Here is a 12,661-nt window from a genome sequence, read left to right as displayed (position 1 = left end):
CAGCCTTCCTGTGTGGAGTTTATTTATTTTTTTAACTGCTTCAACTGCCCACAAATCTCTCATTTGCATGCCGTTAACACTGCATTGCAATCAGAGCCAGCATTTGTTGTTGTAATTTTGCAACATTGCTATCTTCTTAAATGTATGACAAGAGTGCCTGCTGTCACAGTTCACATGGAGCAGGTGTGACCAGGTGCAAAGCATACCGGATTATTGGTGACTCGCTCATACCAAACTGTTCAGACATGACATCCATCTCTGTTGTAGACATAAACACCTTGCCAGACATTTGACCCTTGTAATTGGTCGCTTTTCTTATGAGAGTGTCAGCGAGAGTGACACATTCACAGGTCTTAGCTGAACACGTCATTCCAATAAACATAGAAGGAAGTTTCATGGAGTCTTAAATTGTCAATAGGAAGGACGTTTTTTTTTCTCTCTGCGACAAAGTGTTCAAGCAATGGTGACTGCCATCAAACTGCTATGGTGGTGGTCCTGAGACAGTGGTCAGAAATGAAATTGACCGCGCAACACGTTTGTGTGTATTGTAACATCATCAAGTTTGCTCTCAGAAAACGGGTGAGCCATGACAGTTGCTACCTCAGCCCTGAATCACTGCGATTTCATTTTCAGTCGACTGCAAGTGGCAAAATGGCAGCCACATGCCACAGTCAGATAATGGATTAAAAAAAAAAAAAACAATTACAGTATTCATACTTGCATTCTTAAGACAATTGAAAGTGTTAAGTTAATCTAACACATGGTTTTGAAATGTGAGAGACAGCCAGAGTATCAGGCAAAATTTACAGAAGCATTAAGTGGACCAGCACACTCTACACAGGAGGGGGGCAAGATTCGAAGCCATAACCTCTTGACTGAAAAGCAGAAATGCTAACCACTAGGTCACTGAGTCACCGCGCCCGGGATAGAAAAATGAATCTCACCTGCGCGTGTCTTTTTCACTTTTCATAAATTCCCTTTTCAGACATGTTGAATAAATAATGACCACCCTATCTGGAGGTGATCATTTCCGCTGCAACTTTTAAAAGTAGGAAAGGTCCTCACTTTGTAAGATCTGTTGAGCCATAAATTATTAAGCCTCTTATAAAATGGAGGGCAGGTGCTTCAGCAGAGCCAGGCGGTCTCTCAGTCACTGCTTGAAAAATGACAAGGTGATAAATGGGAGGGTGACATTTCTGTAACAGGATTGACATTTCATTTTCATCCCCGTAAATGTCTTTTTGCTAAAAATAGGCATTGCGCCACATTACATCACACCTGTGATTACAGTGCCATAAGCAGGACATTTTGATGAGTCTCCTTTTTTTACTTTTCCCCCCCCACAAAATAGATCAGTCTGACTGAGTTGTGTTAATTATTAATTGTTGAACAAATATTCATGAAAGATAGGGTTTTTATCAGTTGGCATTTTGGGTATTCAGTTGACTAAAAATATGATAACCTTTATTTGTACTGCAGATTTGCCTGGGAGGAGAATTTGACTAAACTTATTTGAAGAAAAAAATTGGTCAGATTAAAGACTATGGTATATACAGTATCATTTTACTAAACTATTTTTCAGCATTTTTAAAAATTGCAGATACTTATACTTAACTTCCTATCAAATTTCTCTTCAGCCTTTAAACTAATTGAGACTGATTAAACAAGTAATCTGCTGGTTGCACACAAGTCGTACAATCCATGTTACCTCAACTAATTCAAAATTTGATTGATCAACAATCAATTCCCACCCAAATGCCATTTATCGATCAATTAATGGTTGCTGAATATTTCTCCTTTCCTCTGGTGTGTCCTTTGTTACAATTTTTCCAAGCACTGTTCTTTGAGCGGCTTGTGAGGAAGTAAAGAACTTAAGTTTCATCTGCAGTGAGAATAACCTGCCCGGTGACCTGCCCAAAGTCATCTGGGATAGGCTTCAGCTCACATTGGTTTCTAATAGCTACTGCAGTTTAGGCTGAAGCGTGCACATAACACGACACCAGCAATGAAATGTTGTGGAAACATGTGTAGATGTTGCCTGCCTTGTGAACAATCGGTCCATCAACTGTTGACTACTTTTCCTGCCGAGTCATGTTTCAAAGCCTTGGCCTGCTGCTGCTGCTGCTGCTGCTTCTGCCCACTTGGAATATATCCCACAGTACAATTAGCCTTCAGTAGTTCTCTCCCTTGACCTGTTTTATTTAGATCCAACTCAACATTCTTAACTAGATGTGAAGCGGTGCTACAATAGCCGTTCGGTGGCCTGGTATCTGCAAAGCAACAGAGCAAAAAGCATCCGCCCTCACCAAGAGCCAAAGTATTACCTCTGGTTAGGAGGTATTTGTGGTGTGTTATTTAATTTAATAGATGAAATATGAAATAAAAAGATTTAAACAGGCGCAGCGAGAACACGCCTCTTGCCCCCCCAGTTGCTGCCAAGAAAACATGAATAATGATTTGGCCCTTTGAGTCCATGCTGCTTGTATGGTCTGTGACATCCCCAGTGTTGACAGTTGCTATCAGCCTTGAGCATCACTTTGTGCATTTTCCCTGACTGCCTGTGGAGCTTCACTCCCTCCCTTGTCAGATCTCTTCATCACTTGCCGTTGAGCACTCGTGGTCAATATGACTGCTTTTTGGCAGTAATATTATATGACAGAGTTCCTGGAGTTAAGCTCTTCCAACTGCTTGCTTGGCTCCGGCATCAATATACAACATTCGCAAAGCCTTGCAGCACAATGCAAATGTGCATTTGTATGTGTGTGTGTGTGTGTGTGTGTGTGTGTGTGTGTGTGTGTGTGTGTGTGTGCGTGTGTGTGTATTTACGAGGGAGTGAGTGAAGGAGGCAGAGATCAACGGAGGCTATTTTTAAAGTTGCTCCTTTGTCCCTCAAAGAGGAATGCTGCTGTGCATCGTGGTAGCTCTGTTTACAGGGGAAGACTATTTTTTTTAGATGACCATTATGTGATTACGTTGGAGCTTTGTCTTGCGGCATTCAATGCGTATTACTTCACCTCTGCAGGTTGGCTTTAAGGCGTGTTCCTTCCTTCATGAACAGCTTCCACAAACCGCCCAATGTTCAGTGTTGATACTTAAAAATAAAATTTGCCTAACAGGCTTTAATTGGGAAAGATGGTCCTAACCGTAGCATTGCATAGCATTCACACAACATGTGCAACAAGAGGGAATGCCAGATGCCACTGTAAAGGGATCTTTTGTGTGTGTGTGTGTTTATTTTTAGAAAATATACTACTCCGTTACTTTTTATTATTTTAATTATTGTCTTTCCTGAGTTATGCATCACACTTTGTCACAGCTGCTGCTGTTGTGAAAGTGCAATGTAAATGAAATAAGAGGAAGCAATATCAGGAACAGCCATTAAAGTGAAAGTGCCAAAGGCCAGGGCGATTTGTGAACTGTCACTTTTTGATATAAATAATCATCTTCAACTAATCTTTTCTGCTTATTGTTGTTGGTATGACTCTGATTTGAATTGGTTGTTTGTCAGTCCAGCGGGTAGCCCACCTCTCGCCTATAATCAAATGGGATTAGCCCCGTCCCACCAGCAACCCTAATGAGGACAAACAGTATCAAAAATGGATGGATGGATTTCTTTGAAAACCTGGGAAAATAATGCAGTTGACCAGTGTCAATGCAAGGGCTTTGAAATTCCACCCATCCATTCTCGATACCGTTCATCTTGTTCAGGAAGATGGATCCTATCCCATCTGATTTGGGGCGAGAGGTGGGCTCCGCCCTGGGCTGACGGAAATCAGGCAAATGAACTGTTACACCACCAGTGACTGGCTTTGAAATCGATGTCTGTATTAATTTGGTTCATTTAAGGAGATCAATTCAGGTTAATTACAGGTCAATTACATCACATTTTTGTGATGTAATTGAAGCCCATTCACTATATTGTTTTCAAACCATATGATGATTTAAAATAGAACACTTAAGAGCATGCCTGCTTTTAACTCTTCCAACCAGGTTTGCCGAGCAGTTTGTATTTCCCCGAAAGCCTCTCACATCTCTTCCTGTTCCTCACTAATCAATTCAGCCGCATTAAGAAGAGACTAAGCCATCATGGCAGCTGCATTATTTATCACCTCAATTTTCAATGTGCATTTGAGACAAATGCGTATTGTGTGTGTCAGCTAGTGTTTGCGTCGTAGTTGTCAGCTGATTGAGTGTGTGTGTCCAAGTACACGTTTAAATGGCACAGTGGTATTTGCTACAGTGTTACTCTTGCAGATTCTGTATTTGATCACCTCGTGAGTCTATACGGAAACCCGGGCCACACTTTGATAAATACTCACTCGTCTTCAGGCTCAGACTGATATGGCGTGAATGACTGTCCATATTTTCCCTCCTATTTGACTGGTGATCAGTCCATGGAGTACCCTCCCTCTTGCCCAATGGCAACAGGGTTAGACTGTAAGCTCACTCGCGAACCAAATAAGGACAACTTAAATCTTCATTGTGGTAAGTGTTAAGGGACTGTTTTATCAGTCCTATATTTTTTACACATTATCCGTCAATATCTATTTACATATTTCAACTAATTAGCCGGATATGAGATTTTTTTAAAGATTTGTTGTACCCTGATGTACCATGATATATATTATTTTAAAATTAGGTATTTTAAGGTATTGTGTGGGAACCCCTCGCAAACAAGATGTTGCATCTCAATGGGTTCATCCCCCTGAATCAAACTTCCAATGGTTTCTTCTCACCATGAAATTTCCAATTCCTATGGTGTGTCAGTTTTCTATTAATTAGTAAACAGAACTGTTTATTGTATGCATGTATCATCATCAATAATCAACAAAAGAAGATGCATCAACAATGTATGCGTATCAATAAAACCAATCTGAAGACCTTGTTGGCACATCCCCAGAGAGTCCTTTCAGGTGGCTTTTATCAGGTTACTTGACCTATCATGCTCTCTCAAGTCTTCTCTCAACTCTAATGGCCGTTGTCATGGTAAAAATGCATTTAGATAAATGCAGCTCTGTACTTTTACCGGGCTTATTCAGTCCTCGGTAGCATGATGGTTTTGTTTGGAGGGTCAAAATGACTGCATTCGTACTGAAAGGGGACTAAACGGCAGCCGACTTGAATGGAGGACTCAATGAGTCCGTTTTTCATGAATGGGGCCACCTGTTTTGTCATTTGCATTTCATAAGCGTGCACAGATTAACTTTTTTGGCTTTATATGGGCAGAAGGGTACAATCCTTGGCTGCACTGGTGAATCGATGCTGTTACATCAACGGTTTGCAAATCCTCACATTTGTCTGCAAGTGAAGTAGGCCTCTGTCAGGGCTGGCAGGTCTCTGAAATGGATTGTCTGCATAAACTGATCTTGTGATGCCTGGGAAATTAAACCACACATTTTAATTTAGTGTGTGGCAGTCTTTGGAAATCTGATGAGGTTGCAGCTCGGTGCACCAGTTGTTAAAATTTATTAGGGTTGCATGACAACTTCTTATTTTTTTTTTTTTGGCAGATACGATAACCAATAACTTTTAGCTTCTCCAAACTGATATCGACAACCACAACTTTTTTTGTATCTCTCTCTCTTTCTCTCCACCTTTATAAAATATTTATGTGTGTGTGTGTGTGTATAGATCTCTCTCTCTCTCTCTCTCTCTCTCTCTCTCTCTATATATATATATATATCCATCCATCCATTTTCCGAACCGCCTGATCCTCACTAGGGTCGCGGGGGGTGCTGGAGCCTATCCCAGCTGTCTTCGGGCAGTAGGCGGGGGACACCCTGAATCGGTTGCCAGCCAATCGCAGGGCACACAGAGACGAACAACCATCCACGCTCACATTCACACCTAGGGACAATTTAGAGCGTTCAATCAGCCTGCCACGCATGTTTTTGGAATGTGGGAGGAAACCGGAGTACCCGGAGAAAACCCACGCAGGCCCGGGGAGAACATGCAAACTCCACACAGGGAGGCCGGAGCTGGAATTGAACCCGGTACCTCTGCACTGTGAAGTCGACGTGCTAACCACTGGACTACCGGGCCGCCCATATATATATATATATATATATATATATATATACACACACACACACACACACAGATGAAAATCCATTCGTCCATCCATTTTCTAATCCGCTATCCCAGCTGTTCTCGGGCAGAGCGCACATAGACGAACAACCATCCGTGCTCACAATCACACTTAGGGATAATATAGATTGTTCCATATACTTGCCATGCATGTTTTTGAAATGTGGGAGGAAACCGGAGTACCCGGAGAAAACCCACGCAGGAACGGGGACAACATGCAAACTCCACACAGGAAGGCCGGAGCCGCAATGGAATCCTGCACCTCTGCACTGTGAGGTGGACGTGCTAACCACTCAACCACCGTAGACTGTGTGCTCTATAAATGTGTGTGTGTGTGTGTGTGTGTGTGTGTGTGTATATATATATACATATATATATATATATATATGTGTGTGTGTGTGTGTGTATATATACATATATGTATATATATATATATATACATATATATATGTATATATATACATATATATATATACACATATATGTATATATATATATATGTATATATATATGTATATATATATATATATATATATATATATATATCGGCGGCTGGATAGCTCAGTTGGTAAGGCATCGGTTTGGCATATGGGAGACGGTGGTTCGAATCCTGCTTGGGGCAAAAAATGAGCACATAACACCATCCAGTGTGGGTCCTTGGGCAAGATCCTTCACGCTAATGCCTACCTCATACAATGATGAGAGACAATAAAATGAATGACATGCCGGCTCAGACGTCGCCCGGCCAAACAAGGTCTGGTGCTGGGGAACCAGAGCACCTTGATGAAAAATGGGCTACTGGAACAAAGCGGAGATGGGCGAGATGCGATGTTGGAATGCTACTACTCAAGCAACCCTAGTCAGAGGGGTTACATGCAGAGAATGTGGGCTAAGTGGTTACTTCGAAACCCACAGTCACGGTTGACCACGAAACAACTAGTAGCTCAGTGTTCCAACATCCACAAACGGCAACTGCTGTCACAACTTGAGATTGATGAGGTACAACGCAGGTTCCATGGTGAAGGGCCCCAGGCTGCCAGATCAGAGGAGGAGGTCATACCAGAGATTGGGAGGCAAGCCCCAATGAATGCAGATGATGAGATTGGGAGGCCAGCCCCAATGAATGAAATGCTGAGCGAGGCAGCTACTGACCTGAAAGCTAAGATCATGGCGAGAATGAAAGCTGGGCAACCTAGAAACCGATTACAACGGCTATGTTGTAGGTATGTGAAGTACCACCTGAAAGTCTCATGGAAAGTGTGAATGCAGCACTGAGGTACGATCACGGAAACCAATGAGCTGATATACGCTTCAGCATCAGTGATCCTTGAGATACGTTACCCACCATGGAAAAGACGGTTGGAGGCTAAGATCAAGGCGGCTCGGAAAGATGTGAGTCAATTGACTGAGGCCCAGAGAGGTGTGATGAAAAGGCCGATAACCGAGAGGTACATCCAGATGACCATACCCGAAGCACTCGAAACTGCCAAACAAAGGCTCCAAGCCTTGTCCAGCCGCCTAAAGCGATACACGAAAGAGAATGAGGCCAGACGAATAAACAGGCTGTTCGCAACACAACCTGCGAAAGTGTACGCTCAGTGGCAGGGTCCTAACAACAGAGCTGACCCACCAAGACTGGAAACTGAAAGGTACTGGAAAGGCATATGGGAGAAGGAGGTTGCACATAACAGCAGTGCACAATGGCTGGTGACCCTGAGAGAGGAGCACAGCAGCCTCCCTGAACAGAACCCAGTTACCATAACAGTGGCAGACATACAGGAAAGAGTCTCAGATATGAAGAACTGGACAGCACCAGGCCCGGACATGGTCCACACCTACTGGCTAAAGAAACTCACAGCACAAATGAACCAGCTGCTGAGGGATGGGACTCACCCAGGATGGATAACCGAAGGGCGAACGATCCTGATCATGAAGGATCCCTCAAAGGGTGCAGTCCCATCCAACTATCGGCCAATAACCTGTCTCTCCACAACATGGAAGCTCATGTCAGGCATCATTGCGGCTAAGATAAGTGGATCAATACATGAGCGAAGCACAGAAGGGCATTGGTAGAGATACCAGAGGAGCCAAACATCAGCTCCTGGTTGACAGAACAGTCACACAAGACTGCAGGTCCCGACGTACCAACCTGTGCACAGCCTGGATTGATTACAAGAAAGCCTATGACTCGATGCCACATACATGGATCACTGAATGCTTGGAGTTGTATAAGGTGAACAGGACCCTAAGAGCCTTCGTTGCGAACTCGATGAGGATGTGGAAAACCACACTTGAAGCCAATGGCAAGCCACTTACCCAAGTGTCCATCAAATGTGGCATATACCAAGGTGATGCACTCTCCCCACTGCTGTTCTGCATAGGACTGAACCCCCTAAGCCAAGTAATCACCAAGACAGGCTATGGATACCGCCTCAGAAATGGAGCTACAATCAGTCACCTCCTCTACATGGATGACATAAAGCTGTATGCTAAGAGCGAAAGGGACATAGACTCCCTGATCCACACAACCAGGATCTACAGCAGCGACATCGGGATGTCATTTGGGCTAGAGAAATGTAGTCGGTAGTCGAAGGTAGTCCGCACTGAAGGGGTCTCACTCCCTGAAGGAACAATAGCAGACATTGAGGACAGCTACAAGTACCTCGGTATACCACAAGCCAATGGCAACCTCGAACTGGCAACAAGGAAAGCGGCTACGGCCAAATACCTCCAGCGAGTGAGGCAAGTCCTAAGAAGCCAGCTCAATGGCAAGAATAAGACCCGGGCAATAAACAGCTATGCCCTGCCAGTGATCAGATACCCTGCAGGAATAATAAGGTGGCCAAAGGAAGAGATTCAGACCACGGACGTTAAGACCCGAAAGCCTTCTCCTTGATGAATACATCAAGGAGAAGGCTCCAACAGATGACGTACTCAGAGAATGCCTCAGACAATGGGGAACAGAAGATGAGGCGCTGGAAGAGGGACCATCATGGGAGGACAAGCCCCTACACGGGATGTACCACCGGACCATAACTGAAGTGGCTGATCTCAAGAAGTCCTATCAGTGGCTAGAGAGGGCTGGCCTGAAGGACAGCACAGAGGCACTCATCCTGGCTGCTCATGAGCAGGCCCTGAGCACCAAAGCCATTGAGGCCCAGATATACCACACCAGACAAGACCCAAGGTGTAGGTTGTGCAAAGAGGCACCTGAGACAATCCAACACATAACTGCAGGGTGTAAGATGCTGGCAGGGAAAGCCTACATGGAACGCCATAACCAGGTGGCTGGCATAGTCTACCGAAACATCTGTGCGGAGTATGGACTGGAAACCCCAAGGTCAAAATGGGAAACACCTCCGAAGGTGGTGGAGAATGACAGAGCGAAGATCCTGTGGGACTTCCAGATCCAGACTGACGAGATAGTAATGGCGAACCAACCAGATATCGTGATCATAGATAAAGGGCAGAGGAAAGCCGTTGTAGTGGATGTAGCGGTCCCAAGTGATGGAAACATCAGAAAGAAGGAACACGAGAAACTCGAGAAATACCAAGGGCTCAGAGAGGAGCTGGAGAGAGCCTGGAAGGTAAAGGTGACAGTCGTGCCTGTGGTGGTCGGAGCACTCGGGGCAGTGACCCCCAAACTAGATGAGTGGTTGCAACAGATCCCGGGAACAACATCGGACATCTCAATCCAGAAATGTGCAGTGCTGGGAACAGCAAGGATACTGCGCAGAACCCTCAAGCTTCCTGGCCTCTGGTAGAGGACCCGAGCTGAATGAGGGACGGACACCACCCGAGGGGGGGTGAGACGAGAATTTTTTTTTAAATTTTATATATATATATATATATATATATATATATATATATATATATACACACCCACACACAAAACAAACTTTTTGTCCACCTAAGCCCAACATAGCAGCTACATCAACAGTATGATACTTTGCGCTGCTGAGCCACTAGGAGCATAACATGACTGGCCAAGCCTATTTCTTTGTCACTGCTTTTATTGTGTACAAAAGTCATACAGGTATTGTTTTTTTCCCCAATATTGTGAGCTTTTTATTTCTTTTTTATAACAATATAGTGACTCTTTGTACAGTAACTGTGTCAGTATAACTTTCCGCTCTCATGAGCATAGTTTCTCTTCCACCGTGCTATTATAGACTGTCCAAACAATACAGAGAGGGAAATGTGTGCTGCTTTTCAAACAGTACGTGATGAAGACGAATGTTTTCATTTCACAATATATTGTAGTGATAAAAAAATAATCCAATACTGTGAAGCCTGTATTTGTGTGCTTTCCTTTTTTTCCCCAGTTTGTCATTTTGTATTGCCCTTGGTCATATTAAGCCATTATAAACTTAGACTCACTACACTGATTGACCATATTGCCGCCGCCAGTTGCCCCCAATCACCCGTGGATTACTGTAACTCTTAATGCTTCATATTTCAGATGATACCAAGTTTTATCGTGCTCCATCGTCGTCAGCTAAGTCACTAAGCCTTTGTGCTCAGTATGTTGGCCATCCTGCTGTTACGCATAAACAAATACACACATGCATCACGCACACACTTTCTGGGATGTCATTTCTGAAACTTCTGAAACTGCTTGCAATTGCAAGCAGTGATGTAATAGAATCCTGAAAACATCCATCCATCCATTTTCCGAACCGCTTGATCCTCACTAGGGTCGCGGGGGGTGCTGGAGCCTATCCCAGCCGTCTCTGGGCAGTAGGCAGGGGACACCCTGAATCAGTTGCCAGCCAATCGCAGGGCACACAGAGACGAACAACCATTCACGCCCACACTCACACCTAGGGACAATTTTAGAGCGTCCAATCAGCCTGCCATGCATGTTTTTGGAATGTGGGAGGAAACCGGAGCACCCGGAGAAAACCCACGCAGGCCCGGGGAGAACATGCAAACTCCACACAGGGAGGCCGGAGCTGGAATTGAACCCGGTACCTCTGCACTGTGAAGCCGACGTGCTAACCACTGGACTACCGGGCCGCCCATCCTGAAAACAATGCAAAGATAATTATCTTCATAATTGCAGCCGCATACAAAAGTACTCCATCAATATCTTGCATCATGATACCCAACAATGTGGTGAAAGAGCTTGAAAGGTACTTTAATGGGATCATTACGCGACCATCATAATTTCGAATGGCTTTTCAGTGAAAACAAAAACAAAAAACCAAAAAAATTGTCTTGAAGGAAGACACAACGGCTGTGTTCATGTACATGTACAGGTATATGGAGTTTTGCTGTGGCTGTTTTGAAGGCTACGATGACTGAATGCAAAGGTGGTTTGGCCGAGATCACTGTTTGCTTCAGCAGATGTTCGCAACCGTGACAAACCTCTGTGGAACAGATTTGACCTGGATTTACATGTTGTTGTCAGGCCCTGGGGAGAAAAATATTACTTTGAGCTCATGTGCTAACCAGTACCTCCTAAAAGGTAAACCTTTTCAGAGGTGCACCCTACTTTGTGTTGGGATCAGAATGCTTTTAAAAGTGAGAGGGCTCGCTTAATCCCTGGTGAGGTGCAGCACTGAACATTACCAAGGATTAGTGCGGGATATTACTGACTGAATGCATTAGAGGTATATTAGATAGCTCCGTGATGGAGCAACCACTAATGCACCAGACTCTGAATTACAGTCTAATCTGCATTTAATTGTCCAGAGTTTTGATGTAATAATGGTATTATCTAATGCAGGGGCTGTAAGAAAAACAACAGGCAGGGAAAATGGAACAGGCACTGTCAGTTACAGATTTGGACCATTATGTAGCCTGTTGACCTGAAGAGATGATTTGGACCTCCATCGTTACAACTGAGAGTTTAGCAACAGTCAGCAAATGTCAAGCGTGCAGTAACAGAGCTTTCACAATTGAATTGGTTGGTGATATTGATGTTATTTTATGTTAAATGTTCAGCCTAGTGCTTTGTTGCAGCTGCAGCTGTTGTGAAAGCGCTGTATAAATAAAGATGATGTCATTTTGTTGTCCTATTTGGTCACTCCGGCCTTTCCACTTCCTCGATTACGGTCCCTCACACAAGATTTTACACTCAAGTTGATGGAGCCTTGCAGTCGACTGCCCCATATTGCGGCATGCACTTCGAAGTGCAGCTAAGAGCTGTCTCTAATGGAGACATTTTGAAAACAGTTAAAAACACATTTTATGAGCTAGTATTTTTATCATCGAGAGGATCTTTTGAGTCCTCTGAAATGAAAGTTCATTTGTCATGTCGGCAGCATGTCTTTCATTTGCATTCAAGTTTCAGCATTATGTACAAGGATCCAGATATTCCTTAAATGTGGAATTTTGCTCTTAAAATTTGAGACAATGCAAGTAAATGTGTTCATTTATTTGCAGCTGTGTGACGACTACATTTTTCTTTTTACGATACTATATTTATTTTTTTGCCTGACGGACTTCTACTCCACACTTCAGCCCATGTATCATTACTATGGTGAAAATGTATGAATTTGTGTCGACTTACAGTGTGCACCCCTAAAATTTCAGGTTCGGGGCCACTGTGCTTCTAGAAAACAAAGTT

General features: G+C 43.7%; 1 protein-coding gene across 1 annotated transcript in view; it reads left to right on the top strand.

Moving 5' to 3' along the window:
- LOC147200350 (protein kinase C alpha type-like) overlaps positions 1-12,661 on the top strand; it is a 97,248-nt gene that overhangs the window by 4,003 nt on the left and 80,584 nt on the right. The window lies entirely within an intron of this gene.

Source organism: Hippocampus guttulatus, chromosome 9 (genome assembly GCF_054856545.1).
Source record: "Hippocampus guttulatus isolate MCC_2025c chromosome 9, RoL_Hgut_1.0, whole genome shotgun sequence".
Taxonomy (NCBI): Eukaryota; Metazoa; Chordata; class Actinopteri; order Syngnathiformes; family Syngnathidae; genus Hippocampus; species Hippocampus guttulatus.
Note: the sequence above shows the minus strand (reverse complement) of the source record. Positions and strands in the feature narration are given on the sequence as shown.